This window comes from Salmo trutta, chromosome 25 (genome assembly GCF_901001165.1).
Source record: "Salmo trutta chromosome 25, fSalTru1.1, whole genome shotgun sequence".
Taxonomy (NCBI): domain Eukaryota; kingdom Metazoa; phylum Chordata; class Actinopteri; order Salmoniformes; family Salmonidae; genus Salmo; species Salmo trutta.
The window spans coordinates 33,566,368-33,592,450 of NC_042981.1; the positions used below are offsets into that span (position 1 = coordinate 33,566,368).

At 45.8% G+C, this 26,083-nt stretch overlaps 1 protein-coding gene and 1 long non-coding RNA gene across 2 annotated transcripts in view; one reads left to right on the forward strand and one right to left on the reverse strand.

The window, feature by feature from the left end:
• Window positions 1–10,113: 10,113 nt before the first annotated feature.
• On the reverse strand, window positions 10,114–10,862 carry LOC115162465 (uncharacterized). Its single transcript, XR_003869556.1, has 2 exons — window positions 10,830–10,862; window positions 10,114–10,447 (listed from the first exon to the last, which is right to left on the reverse strand). It is a non-coding gene; the product is annotated as an uncharacterized LOC115162465 (long non-coding RNA).
• LOC115162460 (T-lymphoma invasion and metastasis-inducing protein 2) overlaps window positions 10,313–26,083 on the forward strand; it is a gene marked incomplete in the record, with an annotated part of 102,825 nt that continues 87,054 nt past the window's right edge. Inside the window, 1 exon segment of the mRNA XM_029713773.1 lies at window positions 10,313–10,568.

A 26,083-nucleotide genomic window follows, 5' to 3' on the forward strand; every position in this document is an offset into this window, starting at 1 on the left:
CTGCACACAAACACACACACAGTAATACACACATGCATGCACACAAACACAGGCCTATACACACTAAACACACAGAGCCAGCCAGCCCTCCGATCACATCACACTGCAATAAAAGTTTAACATCCATGGGAACTCGCACACTAACAGTATTAACAGTTATGGTAGTGTGGTGGAAAACGGCAGCCCTGGTCATGGAATTCATGTTGTGTCCCTCTGGAATCACTGGCATTCACAGATGGCCTAACTAATAAAACACAGCGATTTGAAGGTCATCTCAAACATCGGGAACTAAGATGTTTTGTTGTCTTTTTCTGAAGTATAACCAACACAGCCAAGGGTGTTAATGATATAGGCCTACTGGTTCCCAAGCCCTCCTTTACCATGTGATTAAGGGCTCTATCTTCACACTAGATGAGAGGCGGAGGGAGATCAGCATGGTGTCTGTAAATAAGAACGTAGCGTGGGAAGGTATGAACGTGGCCATACTGTTCCATGCTATGTCAAGCCTCAGACAGTCCTTGATTACCAACCCTACAGTATATTAGACCCTGTTTCTGCCCAGAGCCATAGACCGCTCATTTTACTGGAATCCTATGAAGCTCCAGTGCCAACCAGCCAGGGTGTCTGGTCTGTGCCAAGTGGGTTCATGCCACACACAACCCCCACACAGGCCCAGAGGGGCATAGCAGAGGATGACCTCTGCCAGGCTGGAGTACCCAGCGGGGGAGGCTGGCACCAGAATGAAAAGAAGTGGACCAGGAACAGACCTCATTCCTTGCCTAGCTGGCAGTGGTACCCAGGTGGAGGTGATTATCTGTTGGGTTAGATTAAGGCAGAGAAGTTCCCTGTTGTGAGGAACTCCATTAGTCTTTGGCACACACAGACTGCAGTGGGTTGTTTTGCAACAAGTTTTTTTACTTTTTCATGAGCAGGAATCACCTTATCTCCTCTTCACAATCTCTTCATAATTCCATCTCGGTTTCAGAGATCTACGACTACTATTTCTTCCTGTTTTCGCTGTACTAATGAGCATATGACATCTACGGTACAGGAGTATGAGGACCCTGGATTGAGAACCCAGTTTCTGTGATTTGTAGTGTAGAAGACAGTGTAGGTGCACTAGTTGTCCATCAGGGGTCAGTGTGGGGCTACTGCAGTCACAGATCTACTGGTATGGGACCTTTTTTTGTTCATCAGTCGTGACTTGTGTGTGACAGACAGACAGTGTTGGAAATCTGCAACGCTCACCTCTTATACACATTGTCCCGGCTTAATAGGGAGAATCTCGATTCCTCGCGTCCTTTCTCCTTGCCGCCCAGACAATCTTTACTGAAATCAGCCTGCATATCTGTGTAGCTGTTCACTTCGTTCCTACCCTGCCTCAGTGCTACAGGGGAGTGTATCAGAGAGAGAGAAAGCAGATGAGTCCACTGAGGGCCATCGGTTGGTCGGTGGAATCCCTATCTGAGCTCAGAGGCTGGCAGAGTACTTATTCCCTCAATGGGACTCAGAAAACTGCTGTCTCCAGGAGGACTCGGATAGGGTCTCTTATCACACACAGCAGGCTGGCTAGGGCCCCACCCCACGGCCCACAGAGCCGTCCCACCTCACCTTACTCAGAGTTAAAGCCCAGTCAAAGATTCACCTACCGCAATATATATCTGGGATGGCAAATTAACAGACAAAAGAGGAAGGTCTTTGAGTCGAGACGGTAAAGAACATGAGTCTTATGTCATTTAGTATGGGTATAGTATCTAGTTACCAAGGAGAACACTCATTTAAATGAAGAGGGCTGGAATCGTACATTCAGAAGTACACAGTAAGTTGAGCAGCAGTTTGATCTCCTGTTCAGCTACTCTTGGAAAATGGAAGTTCAATTAATAAAAACAACTTTAGCTCCGAGCAGAAGCATGCAGACAGCTCACAATCTCAGGGAAGCGCTCTGTTTGCAGATCAGTCTCGTAGGATGTTTGCAGAATGGGGGGGGTTCTTAGCAGACGTGACCATGTAAACGCCTGCTATCGCAGCCTGAATACAAAATGTGGGTCAATATTTCAGTCACCACATTCACTGTTAGTGACAGCCTTCTATCAGTTTCTGTGCAGTAGGTATCACTCCCTCATTACCCTGTCTAATGTGAACACGTGTATCTCAGCTGTTTGCATACGACCTTGTCCTCTGTATGCCAGACAGATACAGAGAGGTGACATTGTCAGGGATGGTTGGCTTCTCCAATACCAGTTAGGCTGTCTGTCTTATTAGTAAACCACCGCTCAGCGATCCTGTCCTTTGTCTGAAACAGACAGGCAGGTCTTAGGGAGAGCCTGGGGTTAGAGTTCATTGTTCATCACCCCTCAGAGTTCAGCAGGTTCAGGGTGGAAGAGCAGAGGACTCTGGGAAAGGAGCAGGGAGGTGACCGCAGTCAAGGAGACGACGTTTAACAAGCTAAACACTCAGAATCTTTGAGTCCTCCCCCCTCTCTCTCTCGCTCCATCATATCTCTCTGCAGGCACAGGGGTAGGGAGTGTATTAAACGTGCTCCGAGAGCGAGAGAGGGGGAATGAGAGAGAGACGGGAGCGAGGGATGGAGAGAGGTGGGAAGATGCTGAGTAAGCAAGCAAGTGCTCAACAGCGCAGTACAGGAGGCTTGAAAATTGGGAATTTCTAAACCTCAGATGTTGCATGGCAAGACTGACAGAGGGATTGGCGAGTCACGGTAGGACATTTGTGTCAGTCCTACACACACACACACACACACACACACACACACACACACACACACACACACGTATCCAACAAAGGACCTCAGAACACCAAGAGTCTGTCAGGGTTTTTGAAGGAACAGTCTGTAAAAGCTGATTGTTATACTCTGACTAACAGTGCCTCAGGACATGCCACCTGGTTCAGCAGCCTCTGAGCATAACGTTTCATTGTTTCCATTAGGGAATGGCTGTGTGAGCCCCGTCAGAGGCTGTCCCTTTCCCCTCCCTGCGTTCACATGAAACACACAACTGATGATTAGCCCTGGAGGCGTGCTCGTTTTGCTGTTTGTTTATAAGGGGCGGAGCAGATTGCCTTGTGGGAATGGGACTTCACTCAGCATAAACACACACTCTTAAAAACGTCAACATCAACGGCCTCTGAGTCGTTTTGATTCATAAAAATATTGAGGTTACTGAAGCGAAATCGAATTATTTATACTCAATTCCAGGTTCTAAGTTGAAAGTCATCATCTTTGCATGTTGTGCAATTGGTTCAAGAGGGAAAAAGATTTTTTTGCTCAGTACTCCAAAAAGGATGGAGCCCACAGCAAACTGTCTGATTTGGGAACCCTGAATGTCTGTGTGTAGACGTCTTCAGGAGAAAAGCCTGCCTTGTGATCCAATCAATTAAAGCCATATCTCAATCTCAGCGCCCGTGCTCACATGAAGCAGGAAATCCAATGTCGTGCTCGCGAGTTAACCCCGTGTGGAGTGCTTCAAACCTCCTCCACCTCCGTGTGTGGCTTGTCAATATTGCCCATGAGGGTTCCTCTACCCCACTGATGGGGATGAAACCGTAATGATTATGTTTCATAATGGCCAGCGGGCATCTGGGGTCCCCTGGGAACCCTTTCCCCCTCCATATTTCATCTGATTGGGCTTCCTTCTCCCTCCTTCACACTGATTTAGTATCCATTTCCAATGAGCTCTGAGACTAGGAGTGCTGGAAATGGAAATGGCCGCCGTCCGTTAACGAGGCCTCAGAAATGTATCCACTCATCCGCTAAATAGAGGAGCTTCCCTGGTTCCATCCTCTCTGAGGACTGGGGCTGACATCTCTGAGGACTGGTTCCATCCTCTCTGAGGACTGGGGCTGACATCTCTGAGGACTGGTTCCATCCTCTCTGAGGACTGGTTCCATCCTCTCTGAGGACTGGTTCCATCCTCTCTGAGGACTGGGGCTGACATCTCTGAGGACTGGTTCCATCCTCTCTGAGGACTGGGGCTGACATCTCTGAGGACTGGGGCTGACATCTCTGAGGACTGGTTCCATCCTCTCTGAGGACTGGTTCCATCCTCTCTGAGGACTGGTTCCATCCTCTCTGAGGACTGGTTCCATCCTCTCTGAGGACTGGTTCCATCCTCTCTGAGGACTGGTTCCATCCATCCTCTCTGAGGACTGGGGCTGACATCTCTGAGGACTGGTTCCATCCTCTCTGAGGACTGGTTCCATCCTCTCTGAGAACTGGGGCTGACATCTCTGAGGACTGGTTCCATCCTCTCTGAGGACTGGTTCCATCCTCTCTGAGGACTGGGGCTGACATCTCTGAGGACTGGGGCTGACATCTCTGAGGACTGGTTCCATCCTCTCTGAGGACTGGGGCTGACATCTCTGAGGACTGGTTCCATCCTCTCTGAGGACTGGGGCTGACATCTCTGAGGACTGGTTCCATCCTCTCTGAGGACTGGGGCTGACATCTCTGAGGGGCTGAGGAATCAACAGCCTCTGGGATGACATCTGTGACGGTCAGGGCCTGTGGCTGGTATTGTGACAGGAAGGAACAGGGCCTGATCTGGAGCAGATGCCATTAATGTAAGCCAGAGACTGACAAGCCAGAAAAGAAAGTCTATGTCCTAGAGAGCATGGAGGATTCAAAAACATGTCTTTTCACACTGCCCGCATTCTCCCCTCCTCTCAGCCTTACTTCATCCCCAGGGGCCTTTTCTCCCATCATGCACTATGTGGAAAACTATGCATGTTCCAAGATGAGTAATGGGATGGCATATTAGAGTAGTGCTGATGCTGCATAGTGTCTCCTCTCCCCTCCTCAACAGGTCGATTTATGACCAGACGCTCCTTGTCCCAGTCAGGTGGCCTGACAACAGGGACTTTGTCTGCGTGGGCTGCCTAGTGTATCGATCGGGACGAGGAGGGAGGTGGTAGTGGAGAGGGGCGGGGGTTAGCTTATGCATGAATAAACAGGTTTCTGCCCGGGCGTCTGTCTGCCGGCTGCACCCCTCCTTACACCCTCACCCCATTCCCTGGAGAGGCTGGCGAAAATGAGAAACATGAACCTGGCACACGCCTTCCGAGAGCTCGCCTCCAATAAGAGTAACTGTGAGGGGGGCAGAGAGGAGAGCGGGTCAGGCCTGGCTGTGAGAGGCTGGGAGAGAAGACTAGACATTTGTCAAGCTGCTAGGGCCAATGCTACTGGAAGGTAAAAGCTCTGTGCCAGATGAGGGAAAGAGATGCAATCGGTTACTGCAGTGGCCATAAAATACACAGGTTGTCCTGCTATATCTTCTACATGCATGCACAGAAGCATACACACACGCGCAAACTCAACACGCACCGGGTTGGAGTGAGTATCCCACACGGTGGTAGCCGCAGACCCTCACTGCTATTATTGGCTGTCGGTCAGAGGATAGGAGAGTGGTCACGTCCTTTGCCCTTCTCAAGGAGACTTAAGCACCAGACACACACTCTCTTATCATCTGACTAAGTCAGACAGCCCAGCGCAGCCCAGCGGCTCCAACACTGGGAAGATAATTGGATTTCACAGCCTGAATGAAAACATTTCAGAGCCTCGTGTAGCACATTCATTATCTATTAATAGCATAATAAATAGGTAAGAAATGGTATGAAGACACAGTTGTATTAGGTTTAAACGCCTTTAAAATAAGCCTGTAATTATCTAAATTGTTTTCTGTACCGGATGCAGCTGAACCTGTTGGTGTTAAAGGTTTTTTTTGGACTGTAAACACAGTTGCCATGGACACCGCAAGGCCTATAAACATGCAGGCTAGAGACAGGCTATCCCGGGTCAGACCGTTTTAGCAACCTGCTGGTGCCATATTAACAACGAGCTCCTCCTGGTCAGTCAGTCATTTCCTATGTCTGTGAGGTGATCGGTCTCCGTGACAGACAGGCATGTGGAGGTTGTTAATGCTCACTGTTTTCCATCGCCTCCGATTCTGAATTCACTTTCCGTTCTCAGAGAGGATTTGTTTCATTCTTCATTAGTGAAAGGGAAACGGCCACAGCACATGACTTTAATAACGGAACTTAGCAGGCCTCTGCTCTACTCATTTTGTATGGGTGTGAAAGTAGTGCTTAGCAGGAACTCTGGGTAATGGGGGTGTGGAGTGTTACCTTACAACAACAAAACATACTGTCATAAAACGAAAAGTCATAATTCTACCAATATAGCACTTTACATACGGCCATTTCTTTTGTTTAGTCACTCAAATAACTATCCAGTTGAAATGCTCTATTTACGTCATACATATTTTCCTTCTCTTGTGCAAATCACTATCGTGGCTGTTTTTCATTTTCAAACCTAATAGCCTTTTTGAGGTAGTTATTAGTTATTTTTAGGTTGTTGCTGGTCTTACTGCGTTAGAGTAGGGCATAATTATGCCAATGCCTGATATGTTAAATCATATTAAGCTCCTAAGTGGTTCATGGAATTTAGCTCATTGGAATCAGGCTTGTCCAATTCTGACATAACGTAACCTCAGATCCCAATCACTGTTTATTTGCTCTATATTTCTTGATGACTGTAAGCTATGAATATTCTACTAACCCAATATTGGCTATGTGTCTATAGAGACACTGTATAAGTGTACCAGCCGTGTTACACTAGCCCCTTATGGACTCCTGTGAACTAATAACCTATTGGGTTTATACAATGAGTCATGGAACTAGAAGTAGGTTAAAATGATAAGCTAGTCATTTCAACTCTCAAGCTATCACTGACACACATCTTAAGACCCCAGCTATTTAAAAAGGCTTCAAATGATTTAGCTTTCATTGAAGTAGCATTCTCTGGGCTCTGGAGTCTCTTTCTGAATCGCAAATGGCCCTTATTTCCAAGACGGAAGACTTTCTCATGCGAAATGTTATATTTGGATGTCTACATGCCTCTGTGAAGCTACAGTGTTAATGTTGACATATGTATTAGCTGAGAGGGAACCAGACAGGCCACTGCTGAGCATGGTCTTCAGGACATTTTTAGATTACCGAGTGATGTCATGGCCACACATCGTGCTGACCACCAAACGTTCGATTTTATTTTCCCATTTTTGGACATGTCTGACCTGCTACTGTGTGCCACTGCCAGACTGTAATGGTCTAACGGCAAGCCAACAGCATTTTTCCGACGGGCAATTTCCAAGCGCATCAGTGGCAAAGTCATGTACTATAGGTTTCCCGTAATATTGCACTGAAACTGCAGGGGACCTCTACTACAAATGTTCCCTCTACAGACAATATCATACGTTTCTAATGTCGTGGGCTTTGAGATCTCGACACAAGCCGCAAGGGTTACATTACAACTTGAGCTTCTCATAAATAACTCAAACCTCCCACGTATCTTCCATTGACACATGCATGACTTGGGGTGCGAGTGAATCTCTAGTCAGATCACGGGCTCCAAGCCTGTAGTGTGCCTCAGGTCGATAGGTCACCTCATTCCCATCAAACCTAAAAATAGCCCTACTGTATCTGCATCAGTAACGTGACGTGTGGTTTTGTGTCACTAGAGGAGCAGGTCACAATCGTTCATTCTCTCGCCATGTCTCGGTCTCTCCTGTGTTTTAGTCCTCTCTCCCCCGTCTCTCTCAGTAGTGACACGGTGATGACCACAGTACAGTTATATCACCCGTGAGAGCCAGGCCCATCAGGTCTCGGGGTTTCCTGTTCACACTCATCCTGCTTATTGTGTATTTTTGTGGTTTTAAATGTGTATGTTGTATCTCGATGTGTATTGTGTACACCGGGCTTACCTGGAAAAGAGGCCCTCGGTCTCAGTGTTGACTCCCAGTTAAAATAAAGGTTAAATCCATACAGTTTGATATGTCAGCCCTGACAGCATCCAAACACAATGAGGGATGTCACTTACAAGGAAATCTACCACAGATACTGTCCTAAACCTTTTTACTGTCCTGTACTTGGATGTGACTTGATGAGCTGCTTTGATGCACTTCTCTATTTGTCACCATTGATTCCTTGTTAGTTGTCACATTAGGAGACTGTATGCTCTATTACTGGGACTGCATTTAAGACCTGTCTTGGTCAATTATACGTAAAAGGCATTTCAAAGGGGTTGGCTTTTACAGACTTTGTACTGTTGTAGTCTATGCAGAGATTCCTAGCTATGTCATTTGTAGTATACCGCAGATGCACAGAGGTTATATATAGAAGGGGCTTTTTATACAGAATGCTCCATTTAGAAACAGGACCCAGGCAACCAGTTGTTTTTGGGTGTGGTGAGTGACTTATGCATCTGATTACAGTCATACAGTAGACTCACTCACACCAGACCTGGGTTAAAATACTATTTCTGGTACTTCAATTCATTTAATGCATTTCAAAACAAGTATTCAGATAAACTATATTTGAAACAACTAGTTGTTGAATGTAAATACTTAGAAAGTATTTGAAAATACTAAAATATATGGACTCAAATACACTCCCATACATTTAACCCAGGTATTTGAAATACGTTTTTGGAAAATACTTTTAAATACAATTTGGTTGACAAATTGGTTTTTACGAATAAATAAACAAATTAACAAACAAATGAAAAATACTCATAAGTACTTGTTTTGGGCTGTGTATAAAAAAATACTCAAATACACAGAAAAGGGTATTTAAATAACACATACTCAAATACACATTTTAACCCAGGCCTGACACAACGACTGCATCATCAGACAAAGCCCACACAGTTTCCCCAGCTACCCTATTATATACCACATAAATTACCATGGCAATTACAGACAGTGAACAGCCCAACTACGGTGTAGTAGTGGGTAATGATGACTGGATCACACTGTACAATAGCCACCGGCGAGAAAGGAAGGGTGAGAAAATCACTTAGCAGGGGGCTACCCCCCCCCCCCCCCCCCCCCCCCCCCCCCCTCCCCTCGTTCTCAAGTCTCAGCCTCAATTCAAACATGGAAGGTTGATAGCTGGGCAGGTTAGACAGAGGTGTGTGCCTGTGTGTGTGTGTAGGGAGAGTGCTAACTGTCTAGCTGGCCTGGGACATGCCCAGGCTAAACCTTGTCCAGACCAGGACAGTGTTACTGTCTGGGGACAGAGAAAGGGCCTGATAGGAGACGGGATGTCCGTCAGTGCCTATTAGAGGTAATGAGATGCAGGGTGACTGTGAGCAGCCAGGAGCTCTCCTGAAAGCTGCCAGACAAGGGCTCTGCATGTCACTGTCCAGAATGGAACGGATTACAGGACATTACACATATGGGGATCTGTGTCACATCAATTTCTGCCTATATGTTTAACTTATTATAACATCCATTATCTGTCAGTATATACATCAAGATGTCTATGACTGTAATAAAGAAAATTGGTCCTATTTGAACCAATTATATAGTGATTGTATTACTCTGAATAACAGAACTACATTTTTATTTTAATTGTACGTATTCAGACAACCTTTAGCAATTTATCATGTTAACATATTGTAATCCTTTTGGATTTCTATGAGGGGCATAATCATATCATATGAATAACATTATATAGCTAGTTTATTAGCCAGAGGGCTTTTCGTATAATCATGTAAATCCCCCTCTGGCAGCTGTGTGCAGAATGATGATAGTCCTACATTAAAGAGCAGAGCTAGACATACTGTATCTACCAGAACAATAGACCAGCCACAGATAAACATATCCATTCAGCCCTCAATAGCTGCTGTAAATATAATATATGATGTGCAGATTACAGTACTTGTGGCTGCGAGGGGGGAGGCAAACCATAGGTGTGTGTGTGTGTGTGTTTGGTGGCAGTCATGTGGCTCACAGCAGAACATGAAACACAAAGCCTGATCGTGTTTATGAGCATGGGAGACCAGGAATACCTGTCCCTCTGGTGGCGTTATCTGACAAGCATTTACGACCGTGCTCTGCTGCTGTAGGCCTACTATGCAGTTTACCAGAGTAACAGCCACATAGATAAGACATGTTATCGTCTTTGTCATTTATGTCGTGAACAAAACCTGTCTGTTTCCTTTTGGTGTGCTTATCTGTTGATCACACAAATGTTTCGTGACAGACAAGACACAGCTGTAAAAAGGATATGGAAAATATGTTCAGGCTGCAGTCTGCTGGATTCTGATTAGGGTCTATAGACCGCTGTAAAGTAGCCTTTATTACTACGACAAGTACATTCAGTAAAAAATGAAGAAAAAAAAGAGACCATGAATAAAAGTAGAGATGCATGCGTTTCCATGTCATTTTGCATTTGCTCCATGACTTCGCTTGGTAGTGTAGTGAAGTCTGGTGTCCGTCAGCTAGAGGCGTGGTGAAGTCCCTCCACATCTGGGAGGAGTCCATTATCTCGGCGTTGGCAGTGACTCGTAACCGAGAGAGCCCTGCTTTGGAAAGCACGGGACCACGATGGCTGAGACCCGGAGACAGACCCGGAGAGAGACCCGGAGACGGCGCTGCTGTTAACAGACACATTACATACACAACTAAGTGGAGCCATTGTTTATGAGTTTACGAAAATTACGGAACACTATTCAGCGGAAGTTAAGAACGGTCTTCTCTGACAATATTGTACACCGGGTAAGTTGATCAACGAACTTATTTGACTAGTGTAAAAGAAGCGACTTCTTTCATTTAGGAAAGCGTGCGCGTCTCCACGTCGTCCACAGTAAACACACGATAGGCTAGTGTTTCGTTGAATTGCGTTTCTTTGAGTTGCATTATTAAATGAATTTTAGAAAATATTTCTGTGAACTTTTATGGAAACCAAAGTACTGTCGTTGTAATTTTGCCCATTATAGCCGTTGCAGCAGTACCCAAACAATAAAGCTTTATACTCACTTGTGCATTAGCTACTCACCAAGTGAACCTGGAAGTGGCTGTTTTAAACGTTCTGTGGTGGTGGTGATCTCTCTCACAAGAAATTAGTAGGTGTGTTTGCAAGTGACCTTCCTCAGTCTACTTTCCTCTTGACCCCTTTGGTCGCTCTCATTGAACTAAACGTTGAATCACCGGTGATTTGTCTGAGACAGTCTCTATATTTGCTTTCTTCCCATTCATTATTTGGCTTATGTGGTTTAGAATGCATCATTTGAGTCACTTAAGGGTCTATACCAAATTATTCCGAGATGGATAATTGTTTTCTTTTTTCCTATGACAAACTTTGTTTTACTTTTTTTTTTATAGCAGTGGTGGCAAAGTTAGCGGGGACATAGTTAATCACATTTTATTGGTAACATACACATATTTAGCAGATGTAGCGAAACACACTAACTGCATTGAAATAATGGCACAGTCTCTGACCAGACATTTTAGGGTCCATCATCCTGGCTGCAGAGGCATTCATGTTTTTAAAGCTAATTTCCTTCAATTCTATACATTTTGTCATGGGGCTGATAGCTTTAAAACTGCAATTTTTCTAATTTCCTGCAATTCTACACATTTTGAAATGGGGCTGAGAGAAAATTCATTCAGACCATTGACATTTTGTTCGGTTACAGCCTTATTCTGAAATGTATGATTTTCCCCTTCATCAATCTACACATAATACCCCATAATGACAAAGCAAAAACTGTTTTAGAAATGTATGCTAACTTATAAAAAATAAAGTAAATATTACATTTGCATAATTATTCAGACCCTTTACTCAGTACTTTGTTGAAGCACCTTTGGCAGCGATTACAGCTTCATCTTCTTGGGTATGACACTACAAGCTTGGCACACCTGTATTTGGGGATTTTCTCCCATTCTTCTCTGCAGATCCTCTCAAGCTCTGTCATGTTGGATGAGGAGCGTTGCTGCACAGCAATTTTCAGGTCTCTCCAGAGCTGTTCGATCAAGTTCCATTCCGGACTCTGACTGGGCCACTCAAGTACATTGAGAATTGTCCTGAAGTCACTACTGCGGTGTCTTGGCTGTGTGCTTAGGGTCGTTGTCCTGGAACAGGTTTTCATCAAAGATCTCTCTGTACTTCGCTCCGTTCATCTTTCCCTCCATCCTGACTAGTCTCCCAGTCCCTGCCGCTGAAAAATATCCCCACAGCATGATGCTGACACCACCATGCTTCACTGTAAGGATGGTGCCCGGTTTCCTCCAGGCATGACACTTCACATTCAGGCCAAAGAGTTCAATCTTGGTTTCAACAAAGCAGAGAATCTTTAGGTGCCATTTGGCAAACTCCAAGCGGGCTATCATGTGCCTTTTACTGAGGAGTAACTTCCCCCTGGCCACTCAACCATAAAAGACTGATTGGTGGAGTGCTGCAGAGATGGTTGTCCTTCTGGAAGGTTCTCCCATCTCCACAGAGGAGCTCTGTCAGTGACCATCCGGTTCTTGTTCACCTCCCTGACCAAGGCCCTTCTCCCCCGATTACTCAGTTTGGCCGGGTAGGCCAGCTCTAGGAAGAGTCTTGGTGGTTCCAAACTTCTTCCATCTAAGAATGGAGGCCACTGTGTTCTTGGAGACCTCCAATGCTGCAAAAATGATTTGCTACCCTTCCCAAGATCTGTGCCTCTACACAATCCTGTCTCGGAGATCTACGGACAATTGCTTCAACCTCATGGCTTGGTTTTTGCTCTGACATGCACTGTCAACTATGGGACCTTATATAGACAGGTACGCTTCTTTCCAAATCCTGTCCAATCAATTGAATTTACCACAGGTGGACTCCAATCGAGTTGTAGAAACCTCTCAAGGAAGATCAATGGAAACAGGATGCACCGGACCTCAATTTCAAGTCTCATAGCAAAGGGTCTGAATGCTTATGTAAATAAGATATTTAATTCTAAAAACCTGTTTTCGCTTTGTCGTTATGGGGTATTGTGTGTAGATTGCTGAGGAAATGTTTTTATTTAACACGTTTTAGAATAAGGCTGTAACGTAACAAAATGTGGAAAAAGTCACAGGGTCTGAATACTTTCTGAAGGCGCTGTAGTTTCCTGCAATTCTACACATTTTGCCATGGCTGATGCCGTGTTCTTATGCTATCTAAATGACTCAAACTTTATAACAAAATCCTGCTGCTGCTAAGTGGATACTTTGCTGTAGGCCTTCATAATGATAAAATGCCACCTGAGGAGCCCATAGTCAGTTCTAACTACATTTAAAAAAAACACTCACTGCATTGAAATAATTAGGCTCCATGCAATGGCATTCTCAGTGCTTGCCTTGGGCAGGAGCTCGCTGGATCTGCAGTACCAGTCAAAAGTTTGGACACACCTACTCATTCCAGGTTTTTTTTTTTTTTGCTATTTTCTTCATTATTGAATAATTGTGAAGACGTACAAACTATGAAATAACACATGGAATCATGTAGTAACCAAAAAAGTGGTAAACAAATAATTATATTTGAGATTCTTCAAAGTAGCCACCCTTTGCCTTGATGACAGCTTTGCACTCTCTTGGCATTCTCTCAACCAGCTTCATGAGGTAGTCACCTGGAATGCATTTCAATTAACAGGTGTTGCTTGTTAAATGTTAATTTGTGTAATTTCTTTCCTTCTTAATGCGTTTGAGCCAATCGGATGTGTTGTGACAAGGTAGGGGTGGTATACAGAAGATAGCCCTATTTGGTAAAAGACCAAGTCCATATTATGGCAAGAACATCTCAAATAACCACTGTTAGTGCTGGTACCTCAAATTTTCTACGGTTTGAGTTCCTGCACCTCTTAATGGATATTAGCTCAGAAGTAATGTGGTGTTCCTGCACCTCAATAAAAAAACGGTACCGGCACCTATTTAAATCCAAGTCAAGCACTGGGCATTCTGCTATGCATAACAAAGCCCCAATAGATCTGTGAAAATGCATTAACCTGTGACTAAGAAAGGCCTGGGGATGTTCAACATGTAGCTGACATCAGTCTGAGAGGGTGTTTTATTGTTTCCATTTTTGTTTCGCTGATTTATGTGGCCAGAAATACACCCAGCATGACCGTAAACTTCAGTGGGCCTGCCTGTTCCCTTCCTCAGTGAGTTGTTTGGGTTGATTTTAAGGCGTCAGCATGCCTCAGTTAAGCTGGTGACTAGCCGAACTCGGCTAGGAGAATCGAAAAAGTGTGCTTGTAATACTCTCTTTTAAAAGACTTTCGCTTGAAAAACAAGGGAAAAAAGCGGAAATAGTTCGGTTTGTCCATTTTGAGATGACGTAGCCTCAAAATAGTCAGAATTAATGTAACTCAAGCAATCTGTCATTCGTTTGGATGATTTTGCAGAGGAGGTCTTAGTCATGCAAGTTTACATCCAACTAAGATGTCAGGTGCAGTATTTCTCAATGAATGACAACAAAGACTTTAATGAAGAATCCCTACGTTTGACCAATCACAGACAAAGGGGCGACGACTTCAGCTACCGACATCGGCTTGGCTTTTTATGTGTGCCCGAACAGCCAAAAGAAAAAAAACTTACCGAAGTCCAAAATGTCACAAAATGTCATAATATATGCAAAAACTCTCCCAAACTGTTTCGGCTGGGTAGCCTGCAGACGCCTTTACCCTCTCTTTGATGTTGGGGAACTGGGATGGTGGCTGTCGCCCTGTCGAGGTGCTCCGGGGCCCCAGAGAGGCAACAAAAGGGCCCCTGGAACCCTGTAGTGCAGGGCTGGCGAGAGCAAACACCCAGGGAGCAGAAAGCAGGGACTGGAGGAAGGGCCAGGAATGCCTTTTGGCGCAGTGGGCTCTCTGTCATGGCAACCCAGCAACCTGGTGTCCGTTTGACTGTCACACACCCTCAGTGCTACATGCTGCTGCCTAGAGAAGGCTTTTCATTAGACCACAGCCTAATGTTTTACTGGGAGGCTCTGCTTATTACTGGTGTTTGTCTGTCTGAAGTCTCCTATGGAGTTATGAGTCCTTGTGGTGCATTCCATACAGGATTTTACCTCCGTGTTTTACCCAAAAGGCTCAGACTTATCTGTTTCCCTCTACATGGGCTGGCACCCGTGTCTCAGTGGGCCATGGCTCCTGCAGATCTGCTCTCTCTTGGGGCCAAAGCCAAGCCACTGGTACTTTTTGATTATGCAGACGTTGTTTCTGCTCTTCACAAGGGCTGACAGTGTGGACTATCTATGGAAACACAATTGCAAGAAAAATAGTTTGTGTCCGAACAGCTGAAAAACCCCTTGCCGAAGTCCAAAACGAACAAAAACGTCACAAAATGTTGTCATAATATATGCGCAAACAGTTTTTCCAAATTGTTTCGGCTGGGAAGCATGCGAACGCTGTAACACTGGTGTTAGTTGAAAAGCAGCATTGGTACTGTACGCCACGGTAGAGAGCTCACCTGGCTGGCACGGAACATTGGCTCATTGAGTTTGCACCCTCACTCACACAAAGATGCATTTAAGTTAAACTACAGAAGGGACCTCGATGCTTATTTAGAAGTTGCGACGCTTGCATTGTCTGTCCAAGGAACATTGTCCAGAAATGGAGTGCAGTTCACTATTATCCAAGAATGTTTTGTGATTGTATACTTGAAGGGGTTTATGTTTCAGCAGACAACTCTACTCTATTCTCCTTCCTGATGTTCTTTACACAGCACATGCTCATTCACGTAATTGTTGTTATTGTCATGAGGGGCCAACTGTTTCAGGGGGCTTCAACACCACCATAGGGTTAGATACAAAACCACAAAGACCCAGGCATGCGGATCACCTTTTTTTACAGCAGAGAAATGTGTGACCACAAGGAACATTGCATTCTATTTGTACTGCCCAAATCGGGTCTGCAGTCAGAATTGATATGGACAGAGTTCCGTGATTTTCTTTATGGAAACATACCAAACCATATGATTGTGTTGTTTTCGCGCTCTTGATGTGACCTTTCAAGAATGGGATGTTCCCCCCTCGCATCTGCCCCGACCATTTGCTGTCAGTTTACCAGTGACAAAGGAGTAAAGGTGGATTTACATGAGTAAAATATGTCTAGTGAGATCTCTCTCTTCAACATCAATGTTATACTTTTCTGTTTATACTATCCTTGACTGTGGTGTGAGCAAAGCCACATTCCTGCTTCGTGTGTGTGCAGTTATTAGCATACCGTAAATACACTATATACAAAAGTATGTGGACACCTCTTCAAATGACTATTTCAGCCACACCCGTTGCTGACCGGTGTGTAAAATCGAGCACACAGCCATGCAATCTGCATAGACAAACATTGGCGGTAGAATGGCTTTACTGAAGAGCTCCGTGTTTCTTTCAACGTGGCACCGTCATAGGATGCCACCTTTCCAACAAGTCAGTTAGCCAAATGTTGGCCCTGCTAGACCAGCCTCAGTCAAATGTAAGTGCTGTTATTGTGAAGTGGAAACATCTAGGAGCAACAATGGCTCAGCCGCGAAGTGGTAAGCCACACAAGCTCACAGAAAAGGAGTGCTGAAAAGTGTACAGCGTTTAAAAATAGTCTGCCCCACAGTTGCAACGCTCACTACCGAGTTCCAAAATGCCTCTGGAAGCAACGTCAGCACAATAACTGTTCGTCGGGAGCTTCATGAAATGGGTTTCCATGGCCGAACAGCCGCACACAAGCCTAAGATCACCATGCGCAATGCCAAGTGATGGCTGAAGTGGTGTAAAGCTCGCCTCCATTGGACTCTGGAGTAGTGGAAACATGTTATCTTGAGTGAATTTAATCACTTTTCACCATCTGGCAGTCCGACGGATGAATCTGTATTTGGCGGATGCCAGGAGAACGCTGCCTGCCCCTATGCATAGTGCCAACTGTAAAGCGTAAACTCCATATTAATGCCCATGATTTTGGAATGAGATGTTTGACGAGCAAGTGTCCACATTCTTTTGGCCATGTAGTGTTTCATAGTATATAGACAAACACATGAAATAGCAATTGAAATTATACAGGCGTTTCTCATCTAAACCATACTGCACACATGATTTAATGCAACGATTCACAAATGTGTGGATATTTTCCGGAGTAGTGTGGGAGACATCTCTTACAGAGAGATTTGAGTCTAGATATGTCTTTTTACACTACACAAGTATCTCTCCTGGACCTAGTTTGTCGGTCAAAGTCGTGTATTTCAGAGGCTCTGAAGTGTTGTTGTACTGTTACCCTCTCGCTCGGTGGCACATATGGTCTCGAGGCATCTGCAACTCATCGCTCAAGTGAATTCACTTAATCAGTGTTGGCACACTATGGAAAAATACAATTAAAACAAGCATTTTACACAAGTTATTTCCTAATACATAGTGTGCTCATGTTTGTATAATCTGTTAGACTGAACTATTTAGCTAAAGGGAAAGGAGCTATGGACTTTAACAGTTTGTGTTTTAGGCCCATGTCAAGCTAGACATCTTGATGCATGGTGGTTCTCCTCCCCATAAGCCATCTGGAAGGCTGTGTGCTGCGAGTGCCCATCGTTAATTCTGAAGTGCTAGCAACTCTCAGAGAAGCGCAAATGTTTCATGTCTTCCCTCTGCACATTTTTCTCCATATAAGGGTGTTTGGCTGGGACTTATCAGGCGTTGGTAATATCTGTGCTTATTGTCACATTCCACACGGCAGGAGAAGGCCTTTTACTCTCTGTAGGTAGAGGCACTGTTAGGGGAACCACAGAAGCTCCCTCTCTTTCTCTCTGTACATCCTGACACTGACACAGTGGAAAACAACTCTGTTTTTCTGCTCTGCTATTGTTGACGATCAGTGTGTGGAGTAGAGCTATTAAAAGCAGTTGAGCTCAGGCTGGTGTCAACAGTGTCCTGGCGGGGACTTCACCACCGGCCTGGCCACCAGGCTACCATACTGACAGGCAAATGACTGGCACGACCACCACTTCCTGTCCCGTTGGCTCCCTCCCGTCACAAAAAAGGACACAGGACACCAAACCATAGTTTGTCGTTGGCTCACTCATAGGGGGCGGATGTACGGTCCCAGATTAAACCTACTTCTGGTCTGAAAAGCCCTTTCAAATCAATGGAGAGTCTCTCTTGTAAGATTTCGATCTTCAATTTAAGATTTTAAAAGTGCTTTTCGCTCGAGGGGTAGGCTTAATATCCGTCTGCGAAACGGCCCTATTCTTTCCTAAAATCACTTCTGCGAAAGGCCTTGCGCGCCAGATTCCCTAGGACAAGGGTTTCTATTCATTTCATTTTGTTCATTGGTAAGACCGTTGAAACATGACGACAATGAAAGATTTCCCCAAGTATATCTGTAGCGATCTGTCCCGGTATTTGGTCCTCTACTACCCAAGCTTAATGCTGGTTAGCGGGACTGGTGTCCAGCTGAACAGTCCATGGCCTATTCATGTTCAGGTGGACACCCCTAAACGGCTCCAGATTTGAAGCCTTTGAGGAGATGTAATGTGTTCGTTCAAATTGAATTGGGTTTCTGGCACGGGGAAATGAAGATGGAATGAAGCAGAGGGTTTAAGTGACGTGCCAAGTGAGCTCGCAAGGTTAAGCGTCATCGTGCAGAAGATGGACGATTACGGCGACCGAGTCTTGTCATGGAGTGGAGATGTACTGTGTCGGGTCTTAAGCTCATCCAAGCTCAGGATTACTTCGATACCTGCCTGTCCTCTATCCTGCAGCAGGACTCTTTACATTACAGAGGATCACAAATGCTCATCTATGTGCCCTCACATCCATTACCTGTCATAATGTGGTAGATCACCTGAAACCCCAATCACAAGCCAAGGCTATAGACTATAGCTAATGTAACAACCGTGTATTATGTGTGAGGTAAGGTGTCATTTTTGGTGAAAGCCCATCCTCAGCAACAGGACTTCAGGTTGCTATACAAGCTGCAGTAGTTCTGGCTGAGCCCCTATATTGTCAGCTCCACATGGTATCAGTGACGTTGGGTTATTGTACTGAGGGCTACAGGTAACAGCCGTAAGGGGGCCTCGTGTTCCTCACCCTGTCACCCCACGGTCGTCTCAAGGGATCCAGGGGTGTAATACAGATAATGAGCAGCACAGACACTAACACAGGTGTGGTGCCCGCTGCATGCATATACTTGTCATTGCCAGGTGCATGTTTATATGTCTTTTGCATGTTTAGGTTTGAGAGAGAGTGAGTGTGTGAGGGAATATCTAAACATATGAACACTAGTCCAGACGGGAGGAAGAAAGGCAGTTGGTAGTTGCCATAGTGCAGCCCCATCCCTCTTTCTTAAGCTACGTTACCAGTCAAGCACAACAATGGTAATTGTGATTGATCTAGCCTAACCCTCCAGTAGCCATCAGGCCCCAGTGACCATCTACCTCTATTGGAAGAGTAAACACAGCCCAGCCGGGACGCTATTGGCTGAAGGGCTCCGTTAGGCGCTATGTATTGTTCTATGTAATTGATGCAGTCCAGGGTGCTCTTCCTACCTGCTCACCAGTGAGGCTCTGATGACCCATCTCCATTGACTCCCCCCTGTCTTATCTCCACCATCGGGGCTAAGAGCAGACGGCACTTCGAGTCACAAAACAGACCACAGTAAACTGTCACGTGTACGGCTACTGATGTGGGTTGATGATAAAGACTGATTTTCTTTAGTCAGTCACTTATCACGCAGAACAGCCAGCGTGAGTCTCCAGCTCAAGGGGTTCTGGCTTTTTTGGAGAAATGAAGAGCTGTGGAGACTGGCTGAGAGCTTGGCTGCAGCAGCACTTGTGTGGAATGTGAGATGCTTTTTCAGCCTCATTAACGCTGCTCTCTCTCCCTCTCACATTAGCAGCTTAGTTCGATGCAGGAGTGAGAGATCCTTCCACCCCCAGTCTCAGACTTTGTCATTGTCATTTGGCGTCAGACCAATGTAAACAGCGAAGGCCTTGATTGCTCTAGGTCACCAGCAACCCTGAAATCCAAACACTGACTTAGCTCAATTAGAATTGAATAAAGAAGCGAAAGGTATCAAAGTCGTGTTTCCTGGAGAAATACTGTCTTTATGGCTGGTTTGGCCTGAAGTCAGCTGCTGTAGGGGGGAGCCTGTTTGGCATCGGAGGAGCTTCAGGTAAAATGATTGTGTAGATGGCTGGTTTAGATTTGCTTTGGCTTACAAACACAGCGTCCTGTTAGAAATGTCGAGAGGCATTCATGGGAAACGGGAGCTGTTAATGTGTGCGTGTGTCTGTCTGTGCCCTCCAGATGTCACGAGAGTCGCCCATCCTCTTGTTTCTCACCGCAGTCCACTTGTTTCCCTTCTCCCCACGGCTCACACCCAGGCCAGAACACCCCAGCGTGCACTGTCTGTGCCAAGGCCCAAGGCTGGCCTTTTCTAGAATGGTTACATAAGACGATTTGACTCTATATCACTGTTCCCTGGCCAGCAGGGCATAGCAGGTTGGCTCATGGTCTCTATACATCCATACCAGCCTGATCGTCCCACCCAGCCTGATCGTCCCACCCAGCCTGATCGTCCCACCCAGCCTGATCGTCCCACCCTGCTCTACCCTCGGATGGGTTTATTTTCTCAGCAGTTACAGGTGTGAAGGGAGAACATTTAGTTAGTTCCTCTCCAGAAATGACTGAGTCCGTACCAGCTGAGCTGAGACGGGACAAGTTGGTCTGGATGAGTGGAGCCAGATTTGAGTTTTTCTTCTTGATTATGTTGGGAGTGCTACTGTTTGACAGAATATATTTCAGTCTACACTCCGCAGTTCACCTGCTCATAGTGTTCCTCTTCATTTCAGCCACCACAGGAATTGTTCTCATGTAATTGATGGCTCTTGTATCTCAACTGATTTGTTGTACCGATCAACAGAGATGGGAAGGGTGCTACCTTTTTAAACAGAATCAACTGGGTAAATATTGTCATTGGCAGGTCCCCCTTCAGTTGGTGTCCAGCAGTGTAGGATTGTGCTGACCCTGGGTGTTAGGCCTACCTTGATTGTGACTGACCCGGCCGTTGGTGCAATATTAATGAGTCTCCTACCCTCAAATGATGTTATCGCAGACAGCCAAGCGCTTCCATTTAGTAAAATGCCATATTTTAATGTTTTAGTTGACCAGCCAGAGAGGCTTCACTGCCGTGTCACTATTCTAGAAGTCCCGGCTCTGCTTTGTGCCCTTTCATTTAGATATGAGGCCTGTGATTATCACTGAACCGTCCTTGCCATAACCGTACAGTAAAGATGAACGACCATCGTTGAGTAGACATTAACAGTACATAACGGGGGTGTGTGTGTGTGTGTGTGTAGTAGCACAGTGCAGTATATGACGGGCTATTCCTGTCTGTCGACATTCAGCTGTCATTTGAGACGGTGGCTCCTAATCTGTAGCCACTCAATCCGAAAAGTTGTTAAAGGTACGAGAGCAAAGAAAGAGACCGCTTCCTTTATGCACTGTCCTCCACTCCTCAGTCCAGCCACTGTCCCTTTAAGAGCAGAATGCTCGCCTCTCTCTGAGAAGCTTGCAGTTAGTTGGAAGTGTCCATGCATTTGTGATGTAATAGCCCTCTCTCTGCCCAGGCCTGACAGTCTGCTGCCCTTTAGGATTAGTGGCTGCGGGTCATCTCTCACAGTCCCTCGTGGTTTGGTCCACACTCAACAGGCCCTTTGTTGCCTGCTCCAGATGGGCCGGCCTGGACGGGGGGGGGGGGGGGGGGGGGGGGGGGAAATGTGCGAGGGCACAGTGCCTTCAGTTTAGCCTGGCTCTCTTGGGGAAAGGAAGGACTGAGTCACAGGCGAATGAACATTTTTTTATTTTTTTGTTGCATATCCTGTGTGCAGTTAAGCAACTGCTGGCCATTGGAGAAGTGTGTGACCATGTGTGCTTCTGCTGAGAGAAACCCTCTCTTCAGAAGTGGTAGAGATGAGTGTTTGGGGGGCAGCAGTAGCACATGTTGTGTTATGTGGCACTGCTTCTGACTGCACTCCACTCAACTGAATAATAGGAATGGTGTGTAAAACCCCACGGTCTACAATGGACATCCCATATGTAGAGGCAACGGCTGTCATCTAGCCGTATCGCCTCAATCCTGCGTTTCTCAATGGAAACTCCATTGCCAACTATGCTTAAAAACTTCCTTCATTCTGTGTGTTTCTGAATTTTCATTTTGTGGTCTTGTGTGTTTGGTTACCTCCAGAACATGTCTTTCACCAATAAAGATTACTCAACTGCAGTGCTGTCCCAGATGTGTTTGTGAATGAACAGCCTGTTTACTAGTGATGCGGGAAGAAATTGATAGTTGCGTATCGGGACATTATTTTTGATGACACATCATTTTGGCATTATCAGAATGTTATTTTAACTCTAGTTGGCTGTACCTGCCTTCATAGCTTGATCTCATCTTTTTAAATAGGGAGCCAATTTGTTTTCAGCGATTTTTATTTTATTTTATTTTTTTAAAATTATTATTATTATTTTTTTATTTATTTTTTTATTTCCATGACTGATCTAAGCTCTTTCTTGTCCCTCTGCAGCAGACGTATGGTGAGCAATATAATTTGCAACATCTAATCATCTAATAACGAATCGTGAATTGCAGTGCACATCTTATTGGCACCAAAGTATAGTGATAATATCGTATCGCGAGGTCCCTGGCAATTCCCAGCCCTACTGTTTACTAGTTAAGTGCTCATCTCATCCTCACACTGTAATGCATGTGACTCAACCGCTGGCTGTGTAAAATCATTTGTTCACAGTTGGATGAGATCAGTGATTAATGGAACGCACCCTATCTGGTGACTCATGAGGCTGTCAGCTGGAACGGTCTGGGAGAGGAGACATGGATGTCTGACAGCACTAGGTGTGGCAAGTCTTCATTTAAGTGAAATTAGCCTAATATGTTTTGGCATTGGCTTGTTTCTGTCAATCTTAGCTTGGGCTTCAGTAGTCTCTGTAATGCAGAGTTAGCAGACAGATTTTTATTTGTACAGATTTGCCCGTTTTTTTAATCTGATATCCAATGTTTATTACTGGCCAGCACGGAATCTTATTATGATCGAATGATTCCATGAGGTGTTATTTTTGTCCCTCTAAGTCATTCTGTAGCCCATGGTCTGCCTCCTGAGGGCTAATTTAGGCTGGCTGTGTGTTTTCAGTAGAAGCAGGCGGGCTGGGCAGGACACTGGAGGAAAAGCAGCAGGCTCTGTGGCTAGCTGCTCGCATGGAGAGATCAGCCTCGCTGGAAACTTGTGGTTCTTTTTTCATACTAACAATGATATTTTACAGTAAATAGGTTCATATCCATGTCCATTTACTGATAATAACAGTGTAGCGAAAAGCCAGGAACTGGGGTTTCCTTAGCTGTAGCCTCGGTCCAAAGCAAACATTATAGATTCCTGAAATGTTATTACTTTCTCTCTGGTTTGTCTGTTCTACTGCCTTCATTCTCCCGCTCTCTCCGTCAGTCTATTTACCTTCATCTAATGGAGGTCTGATGTGAGAGAATGTTGTTAATGGAGAACCTCCTGGTCTAAGATAGTAGGAGAAGCCATTTTAATGCACTCAGAGAATGTATTATTATACCATGTGGAGCTTTTCTACATGTTTTATTTCACCTTTATTTAACTAGACAAGTCAGTTAAGAACAAATTCTTATTTACAATGACGGCCTACAGCGGCCAAACCCGGACGACGCTGGGCCAATTGTGAGCCGCTCTATGGGACTCCCGATCACGGCCGTTTGTGATACAGCCCGGGAACGAACCAGGGTCTGTAGTGACGCCACTTGGGAGCTCTATCTGACACGGCGATGAGAAAGTCCATGAGAGTTATTCTTCATCAGTGAGGGGGTGGTTTAATGCCAGACCTGCCTGTTTCTGCTAATGATGCTATCCTATAGTCCCACAGGTTTCTCACAGCTAACCCCCCTCCCTGCCAAGTGTCTGGCCTTTTAGATCTGCCTGAACTGTGCTTACATATTTATAACACAGTCACACGCCACTTTTCTATGCTACAATTCCACAGTAGGAGCTCGCTCACTCAACATGCCTTGCATCAGACAACCCCACACATTCATCAACATACAGAAACGTATAAATGCAGGCAGTCTGTACTTTAGATATTGTAGGCACACCACAGTGTGTGTCTGACTGTCTATTAGAGCTTGCAAAGTTGGACTGTACTGCTGTCCTGGCTGATGTTTGGCCATGTGTATGCTTTTCTAGGGATGTCAAATTCCCTTATTTCCTGCATTTTCCTGTCATTATTTAACTCCCTCTCAGGAGTCGATGAGTCCGAGGCTGGATGACAGAACACGCTATAGGCTAGTCCAGGGGCAGATAACCTGGAGCTGGAGAGAGCGAGGGTCTGTCTCTTTCTCTCTCTCTGGTTAGTGACGGACCAGTTGCTCTTTCGATCTGCCCACCTGTGAGGAGCCGAACAATATGTTCTGTATTCCCCCCCCCCCCCACGCCAGATTAAGGAATGAAGGCGCAGAATAAAGACCCCCCCTTGTCCTCTTATGAAGGATCAGCTTGACCCCTCTGACCTCCAGGGCTGAAGCATCGGCCTGACCGTTACCAGGGTGGTCTAAAGGTCACAGACAGGCCAGACTGCCAGAGCATCTGCCTGACCGTTACCAGGGTGGTCTAAAGGCCACAGACAGGCCAGACTGCCAGAGCATCTGCCTGACCGTTACCAGGGTGGTCTAAAGGCCACAGACAGGCCAGACCGCCAGAGCATCTGCCTGACCGTTACCAGGGTGGTCTAAAGGCCACAGACAGGCCAGACTGCCAGAGCATCTGCCTGACCGTTACCAGGGTGGTCTAAAGGCCACAGACAGGCCAGACCGCCAGAGCATCTGCCTGACCGTTACCAGGGTGGTCTAAAGGCCACAGACAGGCCAGACCGCCAGAGCATCTGCCTGACCGTTACCAGGGTGGTCTAAAGGCCACAGACAGGCCAGACCGCCAGAGCATCTGCCTGACCGTTACCAGGGTGGTCTAAAGGCCACAGACAGGCCAGACCGCCAGAGCATCTGCCTGACCGTTACCAGGGTGGTCTAAAGGCCACAGACAGGCCAGACTGCCAGAGCATCTGCCTGACCGTTACCAGGGTGGTCTAAAGGCCACAGACAGGCCAGACTGCCAGAGCACAGTAATACGACAATCCTATTAGTTAATTTCTATAAATGAGTATATTTGACTTGCCTGATGATTTTAGCTGTCCTCTTAATGTTCCCTAAGCACCGTTGGGTCATAGTATTCAACCTCCGTGGTGATATTAGCGTTTGTTTCCTCGTTAGAGACCTTGCATGACTGCCTAACGAGCGTGGGTCTCATTGACATGCTTTGGGCTCTTCATGGCTGGGTTAATAATGGGCTTGGCATCGGCTTTAATTCAATCACGTCAGTAAAAGGCTGCACATGTGGCAGCGCTGTTAGTGCTTACCCCCTAGCCGAAGTGCCAGTCCGGTCCTGCATCGGCTACGTCAGCTGCATTGTTGCCCTTGTTTTTGAAGTGATCGGTTCTGTTGAGAGTATGAAAGACTTGTTTGACTGTGGTTTAAATCAAATCAGCCTACACTTGCCTTGTTCCAGACTCAGAGAAAGTGGTTGAAGTGTTTTTTTTTTAGTGTCAGTGTTTGTTTGCCTGTGTTTTTTTCCTTTTCGGCCCCTAAGTCGATCCCGTTGCTGGTTTCCGGGATAGCAGCTGTTTTGGGTTATAGGTTGAGGGGTCTATATATTTTAATAAATACACATAAGCTGACATTGGAAGTGATAATTCAACAGTGAATGATCATTTCATTTTAGCCCTGCTCTTTGGATCGGTTTTAGGACATTTCTGCCAAATGAAACACTTGAGGAGACAGAATGTGTTTCCAATTGAATAGAAGAGGCCCGAGGAAAACTGCACACGAGGACACACACACAGCGAAAGTAAATAACAGTGCATGAGTACCATGAGCAGTGCATGAGTACCATGAGCAGTGCATGAGTACCATGAGCAGTGCATGAGTACCATGAGCAGTGCATGAGTACCATGAGCAGTGCATGAGTACCATGAGCAGTGCATGAGTACCATGAGCAGTGCATGAGTAATAACAGTGCATGTGTGTGTATAGCTTGTAGGCTGGCCCTGACACAGTTCTTGTAAGTAATCGCTGTTGCTGGTTGGACGTGGAGCATCTGCTGTATACCTCTGCAGGTAGGTCAAGCTGTCCTGCTCGTGAGGCTGAGCTGAGCACTCCTCTGTGGGATGGTCCAGCGTG